The 19,113-nt window shown below is 39.1% G+C and overlaps 1 protein-coding gene across 9 annotated transcripts in view; it reads left to right on the forward strand.

Annotated features, from left to right (window-relative positions):
- The window catches only part of CTNNA2 (catenin alpha 2), a 460,565-nt gene that overhangs the window by 260,307 nt on the left and 181,145 nt on the right, over window positions 1–19,113 (forward strand). Inside the window, exon 1 of one of the 9 annotated variants that reach the window (XM_086891565.1) lies at window positions 9,827–9,980. The exons of 7 other annotated variants lie outside the window; for them this stretch is intronic. The gene's annotated coding sequence lies outside the window, so the exon portion shown is untranslated. Of the gene's footprint in view, window positions 1–9,826; window positions 9,981–19,113 lie in introns of those variants that run through there. One more of the 9 variants, XM_086891562.1, reaches the window with a different exon arrangement.

Consider the following 19,113-nt stretch of genomic DNA (forward strand, 5'->3'; position numbering starts at 1 on the left):
AAGAAAAGCATTTCTTCCTGACAAAAAGCAGAGTATCTGTGGGGTTTTGTTGTTGTTGTTGTTGTATTTTTTTAAAAAAAACAACTTTTTTAGGGATTCTTTTAAGTCATACATTTAATGAGAATCTGAAGCATTGATCCATTGGTGCATCAAAACACCTGGAAAGAAAAATGTTTTCCACCTTTCTGTAGATAGCTCAGGGGTAATGAAATAGGTATCTTACAAAAAAACTCCATTCCTTGGTAAAAATACAATTCAGTACTTAATCTTGAATAAAATTAAAATAATAAATCACTAAATCACTGTTTTCGGTATCAGATTCTCACCAGCATCCATGTGCTTAACTTTCTGGACAATGGTGGTTTGTGTTTACAAGGTGATTTGGGTTCATATTGGAAATTAACTCTTTGAGTGTGTTATTCCTGGATTTTTGGGGTTTTTTTTTCTTTGTTTTTTTTTAAGTATAGTTTGAAGGCAACGCTCTGTTACTCACTTGTTCATGAGCCATATTGAAGAATTTGTCATAAATTTAAAATTTGGGTGTTAATGCCAGGTGAGCAGGGATGTGCCAGGAAGTTTTGTGTTGCTTTAGTTATGTCTCCACTTGTGGACATGAGAGCCAGGGAGCACTGTCACCTCAGGGTCCGCTCGGTGCTGTGACACATTCAGGGCTGTTCCTGACTGTGGGCTCAGGTGGATTTGTCCCAGCAAGAGGCAGCTGCAGCACTGCTGTGCCTTTCACACCTTTTCTGTCTCTGGAGAAACTCCATTTAATAACCCATCTTCCCTGAAAGCTCCAGTGGTTGATGTTGCTCCATGGCAGATGTGCTGAATTGGCTGGAATCCATTTTAATCTCTCATTTACTCGTTCTGATAATGAAGCCTTGACCTCCCAGCAGATGGGACTTGCAGAGCAGTTCTGCTCACTGCTAACAGTGATCTGTGCCCGAGCATGAGGCTTTTCTCTCAGGTGGAGTGGTGTTTATGGTCAGGGATGCAGGGTGCTGGAGTCGCAGTAACTTGGAGTGGTTAGATCAACATGTACACATGCACCATACAGAGTGCTGCAGCGTTCTCTGCTTTGTGGTGCTCTCAACTCCTAAATACTGTGTTCAGTACAAACATGAGCTTCCAAAGCTGCTTAAACCCATTTAGATCAGCAGGCAATGCAGAGAGCAGTCCAGGTTGCCATTCTCTCCATCCCTGGAAGTGTTCCGTGCCAGGCTGAGTGGGGCTTGGGGCAGCCTGGGCTGGTGGAAGGTGTCCAGATTGAAAATGGATGAGCTTTAATGTCCTTTCCAACCCAAACCATTCTCTGATTCTGCTGTTTTTGCATTCAGAGCCAGAGGAGTTGTGTTACACAAACACCTTCATGGGCAAACACCAAGGTGTTACATGTAAGTAAGGCTTTATAAAAGAGAGGCCTGCTCAGGCCTGTAACTTCAGCTAAGTAAAAGAGGACTGTGGGAAAGAATCAGCTGAATCAGGGGTAGAAAAACAAATTCTGTAACCATTTCATGTTCACATGGTGGTGCATGGTGGTTGGTTGAATTATGTTTGTTATATTTTAAAATGATGTAACTGATAATGGGCTAACTGCTGAGAAAGGCCTGGGTTTTGAAACAAAGGGGCTTTTTTGCCCCTTTTTTTGCTCCTTTGCCCTGCCTGAGGACTCTGTGTCACTATGGACCCTCACCCACACCAAGGGACCAGCAAGTTCAGTTCCAAACTTGGAAACACTTCGAGCACTTGTGGCAGCCAGTAATTCCATCTCTGTCCTGAATGGCCTTGTCCATTAACTGCATGAGGAGCCCAAACTACATTATGGACTCTACTACATCAGTTTGGAAATACCCATTTATATGTTCCAGGTGAGGATTTGGTGGTTCCAACCCTATGTAATTAGCACTGATAAAAAAACTATAGCACTTTTAAAGTCCTGCTGGGACTCCAGGAGTAATTTCTGGAAGCTGTTCACTTATCCCATCTCCTGAAGAAGAGGCAGCCATGAATGTTTTCATCATTACAGCGTGTCTGATTTGAAGTTTCCATATGCTTAAAGTTGTGATATGCAGAGTTCTGTGGACTGACACAGAAATGTCTGGATTTCTGTGTCATTTCAGTGGGTGTATATGAGTGTGCCATGCACCAGGAGTGAGTTTGGTGTTTGACATCCGACAGAGGGAGCAGTCTACTTGTCCCACAAGCTGGCAAAATCTAAAACTAGGGGTTTGCATTCAGTCCTCACAAGTCTTCCCAACTTCACTGACATTAGGATCATATTCTTGAGGGGTTCATGTGGTCTGGATGTCACGTTACTTGGTGGGAGACACATTTGCTGACCCTCTCCTGGCTGGGCTCAGGTGAGCTCATTTTGCAGGGCTTGAATCCCAGCCAAGTTAAATTCCAAATTATCGGGGCATGCTAACTCAGCTGTCACCACTGCAAATAAATCTGAGCCCAGTGGTGAGCTCTGAGTTTATTTAGTGTATGCTAAGGACAGACCTTCCTCGAGTCAGTGCTTCAGAGCCCTGTGCACAGTGAATAAACAAAAGCAAAAGATGGAAGTATCACAAAAACACTGATATTAGAAGAAAAACCAGAGAGCCAGTTTCCTGTGCTGATGCTGACTATGATTCCTAGAGTGAAAATAAATTAAAGGCCTTTTTTGTGCTGCCAAAGACTTTCAAATATTAATCTTACAGCAGCCCACATAGCACTGAGGGCTTAAATACTTTATTTACCAAATTGGCGCTCAGAGTCTGTTGCAAAAGCTTGGAAGGACTTGCATCAATTTATCTTTGCTTTCAGTTGTACATCTTTAGGCAAGGCTGGCTCTTTGGGTGTTAATATCAAGCTGCTGGTGTGCATTTAATTTTGTTTGATACAGGCAAGATAAACAACCTGTTGTGATGCCCTGGAAAATCCGTAGGTGGTGAGAACTGTATCTCTTGGTACGGTGCTCAGGTAATACCAGCAGCAATTTTGGATTGTGCTCCACATGTTGTAAAATAAACAGTGGACTTCAGAGCTAAATGTAGCTGGGTAATGAGCCACAGTCTGGAGCTGTATCCAGGTTCTCTGTGCTCCCCATCCCTTTCCCACGGCACTGCAGGTGCTGGAGCAGCAATGATCCCACTAGATGGAGCAGGGGACCAGCACTGCTGGGGAGGTTTGGGCTCAAGGGCAAAACCAAATAACTGTCTGTGAGGAAAAGGAGGAGAGAGGGGAGAGAAAGGGGTGAGAGGCTGAAGAGTGAAAAATGGAATATGTGAAGCAAGGAACACACTTCAGAAGGACAGTTTTAAAAAAGCCAACAGAGGAAACCTACATTTTGTAGTACTACCCATGCAGGAAAATGATGTGAAAACAGCTATTGAGTCTTATTTTTAAACACTAAGTGTATTTACTCTTTTCTTTAATCCATATTTTCCTTCATTTCTGTTTTCTCCATGTTTTCACCATAACTGGAAATAAAATTAAGATTTCTTAAAAGAGGCAAAACTGTATTTTTATGTTGAAAGCATTACTTAAATATGAAGTATCTTCAGGAATGCACCCAATTCAGGAAAATTTTAAAACCATCACTTCCATTGTTAAATTTCAGAAGAGAAGATTTAACTTCATTTAACTATTCCAGAAATAATCTTTAACTACCTCACTTGGTGGATGAACTCTGCTTTTGTTGCTCTGATTCTGTGCCATATTTTCTTGTTGAGGCAAGGAAAATGAAGATATTGAGTGGTGATTTTTCCCCTGCTGCTGTTAAATATTATTGAAAAGAAATATTTTACTTATTTCTTGTAACATGAGCTCTACTTGTTAAAATACATCTCAACAGTCAGGTAGTGAAAGCAGATAACTCTGTTACAGTTTGCCTTCTTGATCATTTTGGGGTATTAATAATACCCCAAGGTATTGTTAGGGGAATAAAAAAATCTGATACAGTAAATCAGGTCTATTTCTGAATGATCTGTATGAAATTAAAGTGAAATAAATCAGCAGAAAGTTGTAACTGAAGGTTTGGATTTTTTAATGGAAGTTACCAAGACGTTCTTTTAACTTATACATGCAGAATAATGGAGAATATTTCCCTCCAGCAAAAAAAAAGAGGAATTTTTATTACAATAAGAAATCATTCAAATCCTATAAAAATCAGTAAAACTCTTTTTAGACATAGCAAGGGTTTTGATCAGACCATCTGGTTCTGAGGTTGCGTCCTTTATATCATCATATATCCTCCATACGTCCCTTACAGCATCGTGACATCAATTTCAGCAGAGTTCTGGGTGATTCTAATTTCTGCAACTGCAGATCCATATTTTAATCCAAGAGCAGCTGGGGCCATGCTGGTAATCCACTCTGGTTTACATAAAAATTTCCTTTAGGGGAGAGCTTCACATTTCTCTGTCTATGTAAAGAAAAGTGATTCAAGACTTTCAGTTAATCCTCTGTTGCTTATTTTCTCTGTGGTGCTGTGGGAAAGCTGCATTCCAGCTGTGCTTCTCAGCAGAATTATTTATGGGACTTCATTAAAAATTCTATTAATGAAGACCAACAAATTAAAAAAAAAAAAAACAAAAAAAACCAATTCCAAAAACCCAAAGAAACAAAGAATAAAAAAGAGGTGTCTTATCAGAGAATTCCAGAATATCTTGGGTTGAAATGGATGTTTAAGACCATCCAGTTCCAACCTCCTGCCATGGATAGGGACAACTTCCACTAGACTAGGTTGTTCCAAGCTCTGTCCATCCTGACCTTGAACATCTTCAGGGATGGAGCAGCCACAGCCTCCCTGGGAAAAAACATCTCTGGTCTTCCCCAAAGACCAGATTTTTCCTTAATCCAAATATTCTGAAGATAAATATGCTTGGGAGTCTTGTCTCTCCAATGTTCCCTGTGCAAACTTTTTACGTCTTTAAAATTCTTCATTTACAATGGTGTGTTTTAAAGCTGGATACGTAGTCAGGTGTAGGAAATAAATGTTTGGAGGAGATAAGGGAAAGTCAGTCTTGAGAACAACCTGCAGTTGCAGAATCTCTGTGTGTGCCCCAGCACGATGCAAGAGTTTTTCTGCACTGGTACAGAGTCTCTTAAATGCTGTTACCTGAAGCCAGCTGCTCTCAGTGATCACTGTCTGGTGAGTCCAAAATGTGGAATAAATTTCCATAGGTGCTGCAGCCAGAGTCACCGGGCATCCCACCAGCATAAAAACACTGGGTTTATAGTGGCAACAGAAATTACAAGTTCAGAATTAAGGATTTCTAACTCTGCTTTGGGAGGAAATAGCTCAAGAAGTTATATAGGCACTAAGGTAAGGAATTATTTGTGTTTTGATGATTCATACCCTTAATGGGTTGTGATCATTGTTCACGAGCTCTCTACATTTTCTCTTGCATGGGATAAAAAATTGAAAGAGTAGACCCTGCAGTGTTAGAACTGTGGTATTTGGGAGTAGCCTTGAAAATGTTAACGAATCTGTAATTAGAAGCAGGAGTGTTCATGGGAATTGTGAATCATTTGCTGAGAAAAGCAGATCTGAGCAAATGAAATGGCTGCAAATAGCGATGACAGAGAGCTATACATGGAATTTGGGTACAGGATTGCATCATCTCAGTACCCATGAAGTAACAAAGGGTGTTGGTGGCAAAGGGAAAAAAAAAAAGGAATCAAGAGTTCCATACAAAGGAAAGGAAGTCAAGAAAATACAGAGCAAAGTGTGGTAGATTTGATGGTGCTATAAAGATTTCATGGGTAATACCCAGCATCAAGACAGAATGAACAATTCGGATCCTCCTCCCCATTTCAAAGGACCTGTGAAAGTCTCTGTTCCAAGCCTGTGGTCATCTTAGATCAGATTGCTCCCAGGTCTTATCCAGGCAAACTTGAATATCCTTAAGGATGGGTATTCCAGAACAACAGAGAAACAGCAATATGAGAATAACAGAAAAGTAGAAAAGAGAATAAAAAGGAGACAGAAGCTACTAAAGAGACTGTGAGGTTGTTTTGGTGGTGCAGTACAGCACAGGAGGCAAGAGATGGACAGTGGGTTGATGGTTCAGAAATTCCTGGGCACTGGGAAAGAAGGAGGCTGAGGCTGTGATGGGTCAGACACCAAATGCAGCAGCTCCAGGTCCAGCAGCAGGGCACGTATAAGTGCAGTGGAGAACCAAAAAAGTACAGCAGGATGGTAGAAAAAGGGGCCAAATTAGAGCCAGGCAGGTGTAATAAAACTTGGTGCAAGAAAGTCAAGAAAAACAAGGAATTCCAAGATGATCTAGGCTGCTTCTGGTGGAGAAAAGTCATCAATGTGAAGTCAAGTCTTATCCAACCACGAAAAAATAAACCAGAATTAACTCTATGTGAGAACCACTCGACTGCTCTTGAAAGCAAATAAATTCAAATATGATGGCAGTCAGTACCATGTCTTTGTGCTGAACTCTGTACTGATACCTCTGCCCCCACAGGTCAGGAAATGCAGCTGTGGGAGGAATATTAACGGTGTAAGTGGATAAAGTAGGGTGCAGTGAGATGTATAGAGCTAAGGGAAAAGTGCTTGAGTTGCAAGTCACTGCAATATGAAAAACAGGCAAGAAAAAAAAATTCTTATTATACACGTGTGTGTATATATATATATATATATTTATGCACTGGGATGCATATAATTGAAATTTAGAGTAGATACATCATCTCAGTATACACTGCATTGTATCCCAGCACTCTCTGTGCCAGTATTTATGTCAGTAATGAACCAGCCTAGGTGTACAATCAAGAAAATGCCCAGTGCAAGGTGTATAGTGCTTAAATAATCAATAATACATATTCTAGAATAAAGCTGGAAAGCAGAAATTTGCAGTTTATTGCTGTAAAATGTACGTTTTGTGTCTGTCAAGTGAAGCTGATAAAGGCTTGCTGTGAAATGGCCAAATGCCTACAGTAGAGTGAAGCAATCCAGAGTTCATGGCCAGCATTTTCAGTGGGAGTAAATGATTTCTCTTTATTTTTCCTTTTGTGTATCCTTCTTCTTCTTTTTTTTTTTTTTTTCTTCCCCCCCCTCTTTTCTCTTTTTTGACTTTCCAGTTTGAGACCATATGGGGCCACTGAGGTGCTCTGCATTTTTAGAAATCCAAGGGAGCTTACCTTCAACTTTTCAGTGAGGATTTGAAGCTTTTTGGTACTCATGTATTCCTTTGGCTGGTGTGAGCTTGGGCAAAGGCACAGAGGAGTCAGCAGTGGGATGTGGAGTTTCTGCCTCTCATTTTGCTCCTCTGTGATTTTACCAAAAGGAGAATTATGTCAATGAGGGGAGTCTGGCTGTTTTCTACAATTCAGATACCTGGAAATTCAAGCACATTCCAGCTCCTGGGAAAATACATGAGAAGCACAGAGCAAGAAAGAAACCAGGTTATTATCACCAGCACATATCCAGTCTGCTTTCTTTTTGACATGTATTTGAGTATATTTCAAGTTGTTCCCTTCCTTCCTTCCTTCCTTCCTTCCTTCCTTCCTTCCTTCCTTCCTTCCTTCCTTCCTTCCTTCCTTCCTTCCTTCCTTCCTTCCTTCCTTCCTTCCTTCCTTCCTTCCTTCCTTCCTTCCTTCCTTCCTTCCTTCCTTCCTTCCTTCCTTCCTTCCTTCCTTCCTTCCTTCCTTCCTTCCTTCCTTCCTTCCTTCCTTCCTTCCTTCCTTCCTTCCTTCCTTCCTTCCTTCCTTCCTTCCTTCCTTCCTTCCTTCCTTCCTTCCTTCCTTCCTTCCTTCCTTCCTTCCTTCCTTCCTTCCTTCCTTCCTTCCTTCCTTCCTTCCTTCCTTCCTTCCTTCCTTCCTTCCTTCCTTCCTTCCTTCCTTCCTTCCTTCCTTCCTTCCTTCCTTCCTTCCTTCCTTCCTTCCTTCCTTCCTTCCTTCCTTCCTTCCTTCCTTCCTTCCTTCCTTCCTTCCTTCCTTCCTTCCTTCCTTCCTTCCTTCCTTCCTTCCTTCCTTCCTTCCTTCCTTCCTTCCTTCCTCCCTCCCTCCCTCCCTCCCTCCCTCCCTCCCTCCCTCCCTCCCTCCCTCCCTCCCTTCCTCTAAAGATATTTCACAGCCCTGAAAAATATTTTCTTCCTGAATTTCTATTGTGAATTCATTGTCTGAGGAGATTGTTTAGGTTTTGAAAACTGTCACATTCAATACAAAGAACAGTTTACACCTCCTCCTTCCCTTAACTCAGTGTGGATGTTGTGCACAAGATAGCTGACAGAGAGTTATGATGTTATCAGCATCATTTAACTTCTTGCACTTAATTTATCTCATTAACATTTTTATTACATTTTGTTACTATTGCATGTTGAGGAAATACAGTTGTGAAGTGACCCAGCTCAGGCTGAGCACCAGCGTGAGGCTCAGGGGTGCCACCATGCCTTAAACTGGATTTAAAGTGAAACTTCCCAGATGCTCCAGTGCCCATCCTGCTGGCTGAGGTGTGGGATAATTTATGACTTGGGGGTTTCCCAATTTTCCAGGTCACATTCCTGCAGTCTGACCAGATGATATGCTGGAAAGAAAAATGGTGTGTTGAGTACGGGACCGGTGTTTGATTTCAAGCCTTGACGCTCCAATTCCTCAGTGGGAAATGGTCTCCACAGGACGGGAGCTGCAGGCTGGCCTCACACACCAAGGAGGCTGTAAATTCCCTCTCCTGGTGCTCACATTTGTTTCCTGCTGATAATGGGTGGGAAATGTGTATTTGTGATAGTTTAGTGGTTGAGTTACTGGAGGCCACAGATACTTAAAAAGACGGGGTGATTTTCTGCAGTGGTGTTACAGACTTTAAAGAATGTCTTTAAAGACATTTATATTACATTCTTTGTAAAAGAATGTTGGTATTAAATATATGAATCTGATAAGTATGCTTTATTTTCATCCAAACTTTTAGATATCCAAGAATTTAGGGTATTAAATTCTTCTGGAGTTCTTGAAAATGCTTTCAGTAGCTTTGTTTTTCTTTTTTCTTTTTTTCTGGGTGGGGAGAGTTTGGTTGTTTTTTTTTTTAGGATTTTTTTATGTGAAATGTGAACACAATCTGGGTATTAGGAGCATGTAATTTCACCTTAATTTCTGTTCAGTGGTAAAGAACTGAAGGTCATGTCATTTATTTCAAAATCTTTTTTCCTTTCAATTTGCAGAATGGTCTTTGTAGCTTATGGACTGAATGTCATGACATTTTAATGATAGAAATTATATAAGCTGCATTTTTTTTTTCCCCAGAGTTTATAACAGAGTCTGTAACTACAATAGAAAGCTCAATTTAACCTTTAAAACTTGAAATAGGTGGTCAAAACCGTTTCTTAGAGTGGTGATGTCTGATGATTTATTATATAAATCATTTCCTCTAAGGCATAATCACATTCACTTTGGATATCTAAAAATAAGTAAAAAGTGTGGAATATCACTTTGTTAAGAGGCTTCTGAAGTGAAAAAGGGTCTCCAACTTCTTTTATAAACCTTGAGTCTTTGCAGAAATTTTGCTAATGACTTTTCTTTCCAATTCTCCTGATTAGGAGGGATTAATTTATTTTTTAATTCCTTCCCCATTGAATCAATGCTAGTATGTTAATTTGTTTCCAGCTGGTATCGTTACTTGTTTGGCAGTGAAACAAAGCCTGTGCATCTGGTGATCTTCATCAGCCCCTCCAGTGATGGTCTCTGTGGTGAGCACCAGGAAACTCCTGGGACTGAGGCTGTCACACCATGCATTTAATATTGAATTTTCTGTTCTACTAATTGCTTATCGTGCTGCTTAGCCTAAAAATAGCTGCTGGTGTCTCTGCTTTATCAGGGCTCAGGTAAACAATGTGGGAAGCCTGAGTAGGGAGAGAGGACTTCCTCCTACAGCCTTCAGTGCAATCCTCAGATTTTCACAATTCTTTCTGAGAATGGCGTTGATGTCACTGATGTTTCACTGCCATGTCTGAGCATCTTCCTCAGCAGCCTCCAGAGTCAACACCCAGGTTTGGTTTTCCCTAAATCATTGTTTATTCATACAGAGAGCTCGGATTTCTTCGAGGAATGCATGCCCATCTGGTTATCACTGCTATGCTGAGAATTAGACTTCTCTCATCCTAAATCAATCACTCCTAGCAGGTGCAAAGCCATAATCCCTTTGGTACCTGGCAGCAGGCAGAATTAAATGGATCAGGTGTGGAGTTTGGAAGACTGCTTAGGGTCTTAAAAATCAATTGAGTCAGATTCTGGTTGGGTTACACATAATCTCAGCTCAGGTACCAGATCAGCATCTGAAAGCTTCAGTGTTTGTGTCTAATGTTAAAATGTCTAGACTTCAAAATGTATACACCTTCCTAAAAAAAACTCCAAAACCGAAACAAACAAGCAAACAAAAAAAGGAAGTTACAATTGGACAATTTTATGGCCTGATTTTCTCAGAATTTCTTCTTCCCATCTACTCAAAATGTGTATTGTCAGTCTTGAGGAAAAAAAATACAGGAGAAGAAAAACCCATGTCTCTGCATGATTTACTGTCCCAGCTTCTCAGCCACAAGAGATCTCAGCCTCGATGGTCTGTAATAGTTTATTGAGAGAATCCAAGAAGAGCTTGCTGCCTGATTAATCAAATAATTAAGCATTGCAGTTATTTAGCCTTAAATTAATATTAATAGAGTGCTGTCTCTAATAATGGATATTATCTGTTTCAATCAAATTATAATTTTACATGTTGCTCCGTGGCTTTCAGTTATGCCTTTCATTTGCCTGTTGCACTTGTAGGTAAATTTGTGTTTATTTACACATATGTGTGCATTTGTGTGTTTATATACCAGAACAAATTACTGAAAATGAGGGTTAAAAAAGCCATTTCTTATGCCATGAAGGTTTTTTTTGTGGAGTGCAGAAGGTATTTTGAAACACAGACCCATGCCAGCCTTTACCACAGAATAACTGAAGTACAGGAAATGCTGCACCTGAATTGTTACAAGAACTTGAACCTGGCAATCAAAACAATAAAAGTGTGGAATTAGTGTCTCCCATTGCAACTTTCAGTTTGCATACACAGTTAAACATTCATTGGTTTGCAACAAGGGGAATTATTTATTCTGCCCTTTGTCTGTTGGAATTATTTTTTGTCTGTCTTCCTCATTTCAGAGAGTAAGTTCAGCAAAGGGAAAATAAAATCTTGACAAAATTGTCCAATATTGATGAATCAGGATTTTTTTATTTAAAAAGAAAGAAAATCCCAAACATTGACTTTCTATGGGGTATTTTATTTTCTGTATGCTGTTTATCTGTAGAGACAAAGAGCTTCCTTTTTCTGTTACGGAGAATCACAGCATCTTTTAAGATAGGATTAGAAAAATATTCAGGTGGAAAAGTTATTGAGTTGTGTGATTTATGTAGGAGTTCCTGGTGCTGTTGTTTATGTGTTCTTTGAAGGAGAAGATTAGTGTGGAAAAAATGTGTGTCTGTGGATCAGTTTATCTTCCTAGAGGAGCTCTGTCACCTGCCAGCTCGAGACACAGAGTATCATAAACAGATCTAGAAAAATTATGTAACCAGGCTAGTGAGTAATGGGTTTATGCCAGAACTATCTGTCCCTTTTAATGAATCAATTCAAGTAATTTGTTTATTCAAGTTTCTGATGGGTGATCCCTGCACATGCCTTTGTAACACTAACTCTGAAATTAGCTCAGGAACAATTTGGAGCTACAGAATATTCCATAGCACTGGAAAAAAACCATGAAGGAGCCACCTCTCTTTCCTCCCTGGTATGATTTCAGTTTATTTCCAAAGCTGTGGTTGTTGCATTCAGAGGAATTCTGTGTTGTGTCCCTGCTGTGTTCACACCAGGCTGATTTACAGACACAAATGCAGATCTGCGTTACACTCATTTTCCAGCTTTGGTCTCATTTTATTTTGTAATTACTTTCCCTGCTCGTATTGGAGCTCTTCATTCCATACAAAGAAGTGGAAATATCTATTTGACAGAAACAAACCTGAGGAGTGTGAAGGTTTGCAGGAGTTTCAGCACAGGGAAGCAGGAATACAGACTGCTCTGCAGTCTGATGTAAAACACTTGCTGTCAAGCACCAAAGGGGCCAGTATTGGTAAGGATATTATTATTATTATTAGCTCATAAAACATATTCTCCTTTATCCCACCATCAGACCCCAGGATTAGAAAGCAGGGAGCTGGAAAGGACTCCCTGATTTAGAGAAACCCATCCCAGTCTAACATCAGTTACCAGCTTACACAGACATTTCCTGAATAGACCAGTTTTTATCCTGAACATTGTCTATTCCAATCCCTCAGCAAGGATATTTCTTTTTTCCTTTGTTATGTCCACTTGTTGATGCATAGTATGAACTGAAATACTCTGACATATATATGGAAAACCAACCCTTAGGAGAAAGCACTTCCTTTTTTTGTCTCATGAAAGACAAAGAGAAATGTTTTTGAAAGATCTGGATGATTCCATAACTCAGGGATGATAAGACCAGAGCTGATGCATGTGTAAATTTGGCACTTGTTAATAGGTAATAGTTCTGATTAACACTGTCTATATATTGTCTCTATATTATCTGGACAAATTACCTCAGAAATTCTGTGATTCTATGAAATTCCATGCTGTTCCTTTTGCACTGATTTTCTGGTAGGTATTTTGAAGTCAAAGACCCAGAGACACAAAACTTTAGGCTTTTGATTATCAACAAGGGCTTTTTGATCTTAGAGTGACCCTCAGAACAGAAAACAAAAGTTTCTTTGCCAAATGTGAACAGAGACATCAAAGGTCTCTGAAATGCAGGGATAATAAGGTCCAGTATGTAGAAATCCCACCTTCAGCCAAAGGGAAGATGTGAGGAGAAGAGTTAAAATGATGTGATTGTACAGAAATGCTTCATGTCTGCCGTGTTTTCTGTCAGGTTTAAATGGGTTTTGTCACTTTGATAAGCTTTTCCAAGGAAAAAAAGTGGAGTCTATGAATAAATAGTATTAGACCATGGCTATCAGGCTATGACAGGTCATTTAGCAACTGAGAGACTCCTTTTTTACTTCTTCTGCTGATCATGTTTTGTCCTGAATTTAATCTATCCTCAAAGAAATAGCAGCCCACAACCAAAACCACTTTTTCCTGTCTGACTTCAAAACTATCCAAAGGAGGAGAATTCATAGCCACCTACTCAAAGATGTGTTTTTGAGCACCTTCTAAGAAATTTCAGTTCCTTAGGAAAATACCAAATGCTACAAGTAAGAAACAGACTATTAAAAATTGCTCCTGAATCCTGGCAATAACGGAGTGTTAGTTGATGACTTCTCCAAAAAAAGCAGGGAAAGGAACCAGGTGATCCATCCTTCAGTGGAGGACTGAAGGATGGATTCTTTGGGGTAGAGGCCAACTATTTGTGTCATGCTGGTTTAATTTGAATGAAAAATCAGCTGCCTCACAGTCTCTGATTGTCTTCCACATTCAGTGCTGTGGCCGAAGCAGAAATGTTTGCTTCTCTGTGGAAGGTTCCAGCACAAAATGGAAGATAAAACAGCATTCATAAAATAAAATTGAGTTGTTAGCCTGCATAAATACACTCAGGTCTTAGAAGGCTGCTGCAAAATGCTGACAATGGCTGTGATTTTTCTTCAGGATGGTGGGATTTTGGCTGGGATTGGATTATTCTTCCAGCAATGTAAGATCATGGGTCACCAGCTCTATCACTGGTAAAATCATTAGGAGAATTTATCCTTGCATCCTTTTTTTTTTGGCACCTTTTGCTGAGTCCAGGGAGGCTCTACAAGCCCTCTACATGCAGTTTAAGGGCACAGACCAGTTATTTACTGGCTGCTACACACAGCAGATTTCTAAGCTAAATACTACTCAGCCAAGCATTGATAGTCTGCCCTGTGCTGCCTTGGAGGTTTTCAGCCAGGTGGGGAAAGGTTCTCCTTCATTGCTCCTTGGAACAGGCTTCCAGCTCGTTGTTGGGACTTTTCCTTAAGATTTTTAGCAAGCTTTTCACAGAAATATTTTTCAGTGCCCAAATCTTTGAGCTGTATCTTCAACTCCAGGGGAGGAGATGAAATCCTGCAAGAGTGCTGGGAAGAGGAGCAGGTAGGGAGGTTGAAGGGCAGAGCTGCTGATGGAGATTTCAGTGGGGGAGAGAAGGGATGTGGGCTTGACAGCAGCAGGAATGGAAGCAGAAAGACAAAAATAGTCAATACAGAGCCAAATACTTGGTGGCTAGATGAATCCTAATGAAATGGAAAAAAATTCAAGGCTTGTTCAAGTGATTCCTTTTTCTTCCCCAGAAGACTAAAGAGTGAGCCCAACAATTAATTGTTTCCCATGCCATCAGGATGCAAATCAAACCAAAACAAGATTAACACCCCTACAACATTATTTTTATGAAATTTTACCTTATGGAGGCTTGGACCATAACAGAATTTCCATTTATCCATTAGGTTTCTGTATTACTGTGATGGGAATTAGCCCAGCTCCTCAGAAGTTAATGAAATTTAGGAGGACTCATTAAGTGTGAATTTGGTCATCTGTGTCTGGTACATGTCACAACATTCTTCTGTGGACTTCACCTCAGGCTTGTGAGGACTTCTCTCCTTATTTCTGAGCACAGTAACTCAGCTTGCAGCTCTGGTCACTCACTCACTCACTCACTCACTCACTCACTCACTCACTCACTCTCCTAATTTTAATTGCTTAAATTGCATCCTAAAATTGCCTAATTTTAAAACTCTGACAACTTTTTGTAAACACTGCATATACACTTCTTTTCACTTCCATGCAGTATCAGTGGATCAGGGAGATGGGGATTTGGATAATTTTTGTCTCTTTAGTATTTTTAAACTGCTTGTTCATCCCCTGCAGCTGCCTTGCATTTTATAGGTGCACTAAATTTGATGACCGTGAAGGGTTGTTAAACAATAGACTGTGATAAAAATAGTTCCCTTTGCTGACATTCACTGTTTTTTTCTAAACTAGCTCCATAAATTACATCAACAAAACTACTTGGACTCGTTAATTTTTTTTCTAGCATTTGAGACAGGTAAACTGAATTGTCTCTGTAGGAGCAAGAGCAAAAAGAAGCACATACAAGTGATGTACCTTGTAGTTATTCAAATTAAATAACCTTTTCCTTGCAAATGTGGTTGTTTAAAGACCCTGCATTTTTCACACCACTGTTCCTAGAACATGTACCCAAGAAACTCTTACACTATATCCTTCTTACAAGGTTATTGTAGAGCTTGACCTCTGAATACAATTAACAAAATCCTGTATGAATTTCAGGCTGCATGAATTAATGTGATGTTTGATAAGTGAACTGGTAACATTAACTGACCCTGGTGTTTCTGTAGAAATTTCCTTTCCTGGCAGGGTTACAGAAACTTGTATCATATGTGGTGTGAAATAAGACCAATATTGAAATGAAACTTTAAATGGTGTCATTTAAACAAGAGATAAGCATTCAATTGCCTTGATCCAAGAGGTCAAAGAGAAAGCACAGTGAGAGATGCTGACAATTTCAGTGGAAGAAAAGTAAAGGAGAAAATATATTCTCCTGAGTCAAGGAAGAGATTACAATAGAGAGAGAAGTATTTAGAGAGCAGGCACTGTAAGGAAGCTGATAATAAACTGTATCATAACAGGCAAGGTCATTTAGAGAAACAACTGCCTGATTATTCAGCTAATCAAAAGAATCAGCCTGGCTCTTACCTGCCTCTTCTGCAGCTCCATACAAGGACACAGACTACCTGATAATAAAAGTACCATAATTGCATGGCTACACTCTTATCTTCCAAGTCTTATCCTTCAGATTGGAGGTGTGAGGTCAAAAAGATGATAGCAGTTGTAAAAGATGAAGGACAGACAAGAAGAACTGGGTGATAACTTTCACTTTGAGAAGTTAAATGCTGGAATTCTTGAAATGTTTGTATACTCAGTGAGGTTTCTCTGCCTAAAATGAAAAGTTGTAAGAATTCCAGCCCCAAAATAACTATATTAGAGAATCCCCTTTGTTCTTTCTGTTTGGTTTGACATCTGAATTGCATTTTTACAGCAATTTTTCTTTGTGTACTTTTCCACCCTAGAGCACTGACCAACTAGATCTGTTAATAGTCTCTATCACAAACCAATTAAACATTCTGATTCAAATCTCCAGCTTCTATTGGAGTTACTCTTTAATATCTTCCTTCTTAACTCTGGAATGTGAAATATTTCATTATCAGCTAATGTTTTATAAATACCTAAATAGATACTCTTTGAGTATTTCTCCTCTTTAAATGATGTCAATGTTAGATGAATTATTACTCATCTTATTAATCATATTCTTAGTAGAAGTGTGCTAATTAATGATCCAACAGCTCATTTGCTTCTCATAAAAGTCCTCCTCTTAAGTAGAATATGAACAAATTATCAGGTTCCATCTGATAGCAAACCAACAACCAATAAATTAAATAAATAAAAAAGCTAAAAACCAAACCAAAATCCAAAACCCTGGAAAAAAGAAAAGATGTTTCAGACATTCAGACTCTGATCATATGGTATTCTTTTAGTTTTGCTTTCTCTTTATGTCCTTTCCTTAGAGTACTTGAGCTGTGGCATCCAGACAAAATCTGCTTAATTTCAAAAGGCAGTTATGGATTTACACAATTTGATAGTTTTTTCTTGAAATGCTGCCCTTTGTTCTGAGGATTAAAAAAATGCCTCAGCTTATGTACATAGTGTGGGAAGGGGGGAAAAGTTGGCAAGATGAGCTCATAAATCAGTGATGATGAGGAGAAATCTGTCATTGACTCAGCTGAATTACAAATTGAAAACAGGAATTTCACAGTTGTCAAAAAGAGTATTAATTATGCCAGATTTCCACTGGTGTGGCCTGGCTTGAATTTTTGTCATTATTTTCTTAAGATGGATGTATGTAAAGATGGTTTAGTGATATATTACAGTAATTTAAAAACTAAATCCATTTTATTTTCATGATTTTGTTTTCCTGCCTGTGTAATACTATCTCTTTATGAGTCAGCCACCTTAACAGTGGTTGTTAAAGTATGCTTGATTCCAAATTTAAAGCCAATTCTGAGCTTTGTATTTATTTTTCAAGAGCCCATGACAATTTCCTTTGAGCTGCACCATCATCTCATTTCCATTACATTTGTGAAGGGAAAGCAGACCACATGTTATTTGTCAAGAGTGTCTTTGCTGTGCCTTGGCTCCACAGCTTTTTCTGCTCCAGTGATGAAAATTGAACATAATTCTCATATGAGCCCTCACAGCAATGAACTGTTTCACCCTTGAGAGCAAAGAAACAGAAACCAATGTTACAGAAAAAAGAGGTTAAAAAGCTATTTTTGGAAAAGTAGGTAAGTGCAGCTGAATCAGACCCTCCTTTCAATCAGCTCTCAACAATTTGCTTGGGAAGATGCTGGAATATTACATTTGGCAATCACTGCCTGTGTTTAAGGCTCAATAAGGCTTGACATTGACATCCTGTCATGAAGAATTAGTTCAAACATTGGATCTGGAGCAGCTCAGGAGGATGTGATATGTATGTAGGTGTTTGAAAAGCATGGATATGGATTAAAAAAAAAAAAAAGGAAAGAGAAATCGGTGAAGCTGATTATGAAACTCTTAAGTTCCATTGGTTTGTGAGAGGATGAAATGAATACAAGGAACATTAAAGCTGAAAATCCACAATGTCTTGACTAAGAGGTTCAAGACAAAACTGGACTTACTCCAGCTCAGTGAACATAATGAGTAAAAGTCCCTTGACCAGTTTGCTTTTAGATAAAAATAATATCTTTGTGCTGGAAGAGGTAGATCTGTAAAGTCAATCAGATATTGTTGCCCTCTCTGAGAATTGTATAAGTACAAGATGACTTTGCAGATGTCTCCTGGTTTGGTTTTTTATGCATCTGTGAAAATTAACTGCTTTAATCAAGACTTCCTTACAGGAAGTAAGGAACATCTTACATCTTGTACCAAATAAATTCCTTACATCTTGTACCAAATAAAACTTCATCATTTTTTAGACAAAGTTTTAAGACAAACTCTGTTTAAAAATCTGACATTCAAAAAAAAACAAACCTCCATCCTCCAGCTGCTACAGGGTCATGGCACAATGACACAGAGAAAGGGAAATATTAAATAGTCTCCAAAAGTCCCAGCTACACCTGTTCTCTTTCACTCATCAACTCATTAAGGACACTTAAAATATGAGGAGATACATGGTTTTTCCAGACTCTACCTCTGAAAGGTAAAAACATACATAATTAGTTTGTTCTACTTATCTAGGGAAATAGCCTCTCAGGAATTTAAGGCAATCTTGCTGTAGATCAGATTTTTATTGTATTCTGTCCATACCTTCTTCTTTTCCCAAGAGCCATCAAACAAAAAGACAAAAACACTGTGGTGAAATGATCTTTTTTGAGGTGCTTCTCCAAATGTTGAGATTGCATCATCACTTTCCTTGAAAGGTGATGTGTCTTTGTCTGGTCCTTCAGACACAGAAATGGAAACAGTCCTAAAAACTAAGTCAGGATTCCTTTCTGGAGGGTTAAACAGATCATTTGTCACTGAAGTCTTGTTAGTTTGGCTGCTGGCAAGTCAGAAAGAAAAATGTTTTAGCAGAGCCGTAAAAAGATCCCAATGAAGGGGCTTTCAGCAGCAGCATTATTGTCTGATAAGGCTGAAATCTCTTTGGGATCTTTGCCACTCCTGACTGGGGATCACTGCTGAGCCTTCACCACGGCTCTGTGTTTGCTAAAGGCAAAACAGCATCAGTTAAATTAAAATAGATAACTAATGAGGGACTAAAGGAAGTATTTTGTCTCCATCCTTATAATAGAAACTTATTTTCTCCTAAAGGCTCTCTTTCTTCACTGGGTCTGTATTTTTAGCAGGGTGGGCACACTCTCTACTGGTAAAATTAGTTCTAAAAGCTCCAGAAGATGCTGATAACCATTAACTACTTGGTAATATTAAATTATTGTAAATTCAATACAAGAAATTCAAGAAAGTCTTAGGATTACTCTTATCTGACTGATAGTGAGTAGCATGGCTGGAACAGAAATATCAGTCAGCATGAATATACATATCCATCTATATATATATATATATTTATATAGTAT

Source organism: Cyanistes caeruleus, chromosome 5, assembly GCF_971803275.1.
Source record: "Cyanistes caeruleus chromosome 5, bCyaCae1.hap1.1, whole genome shotgun sequence".
NCBI lineage: Eukaryota > Metazoa > Chordata > Aves > Passeriformes > Paridae > Cyanistes > Cyanistes caeruleus.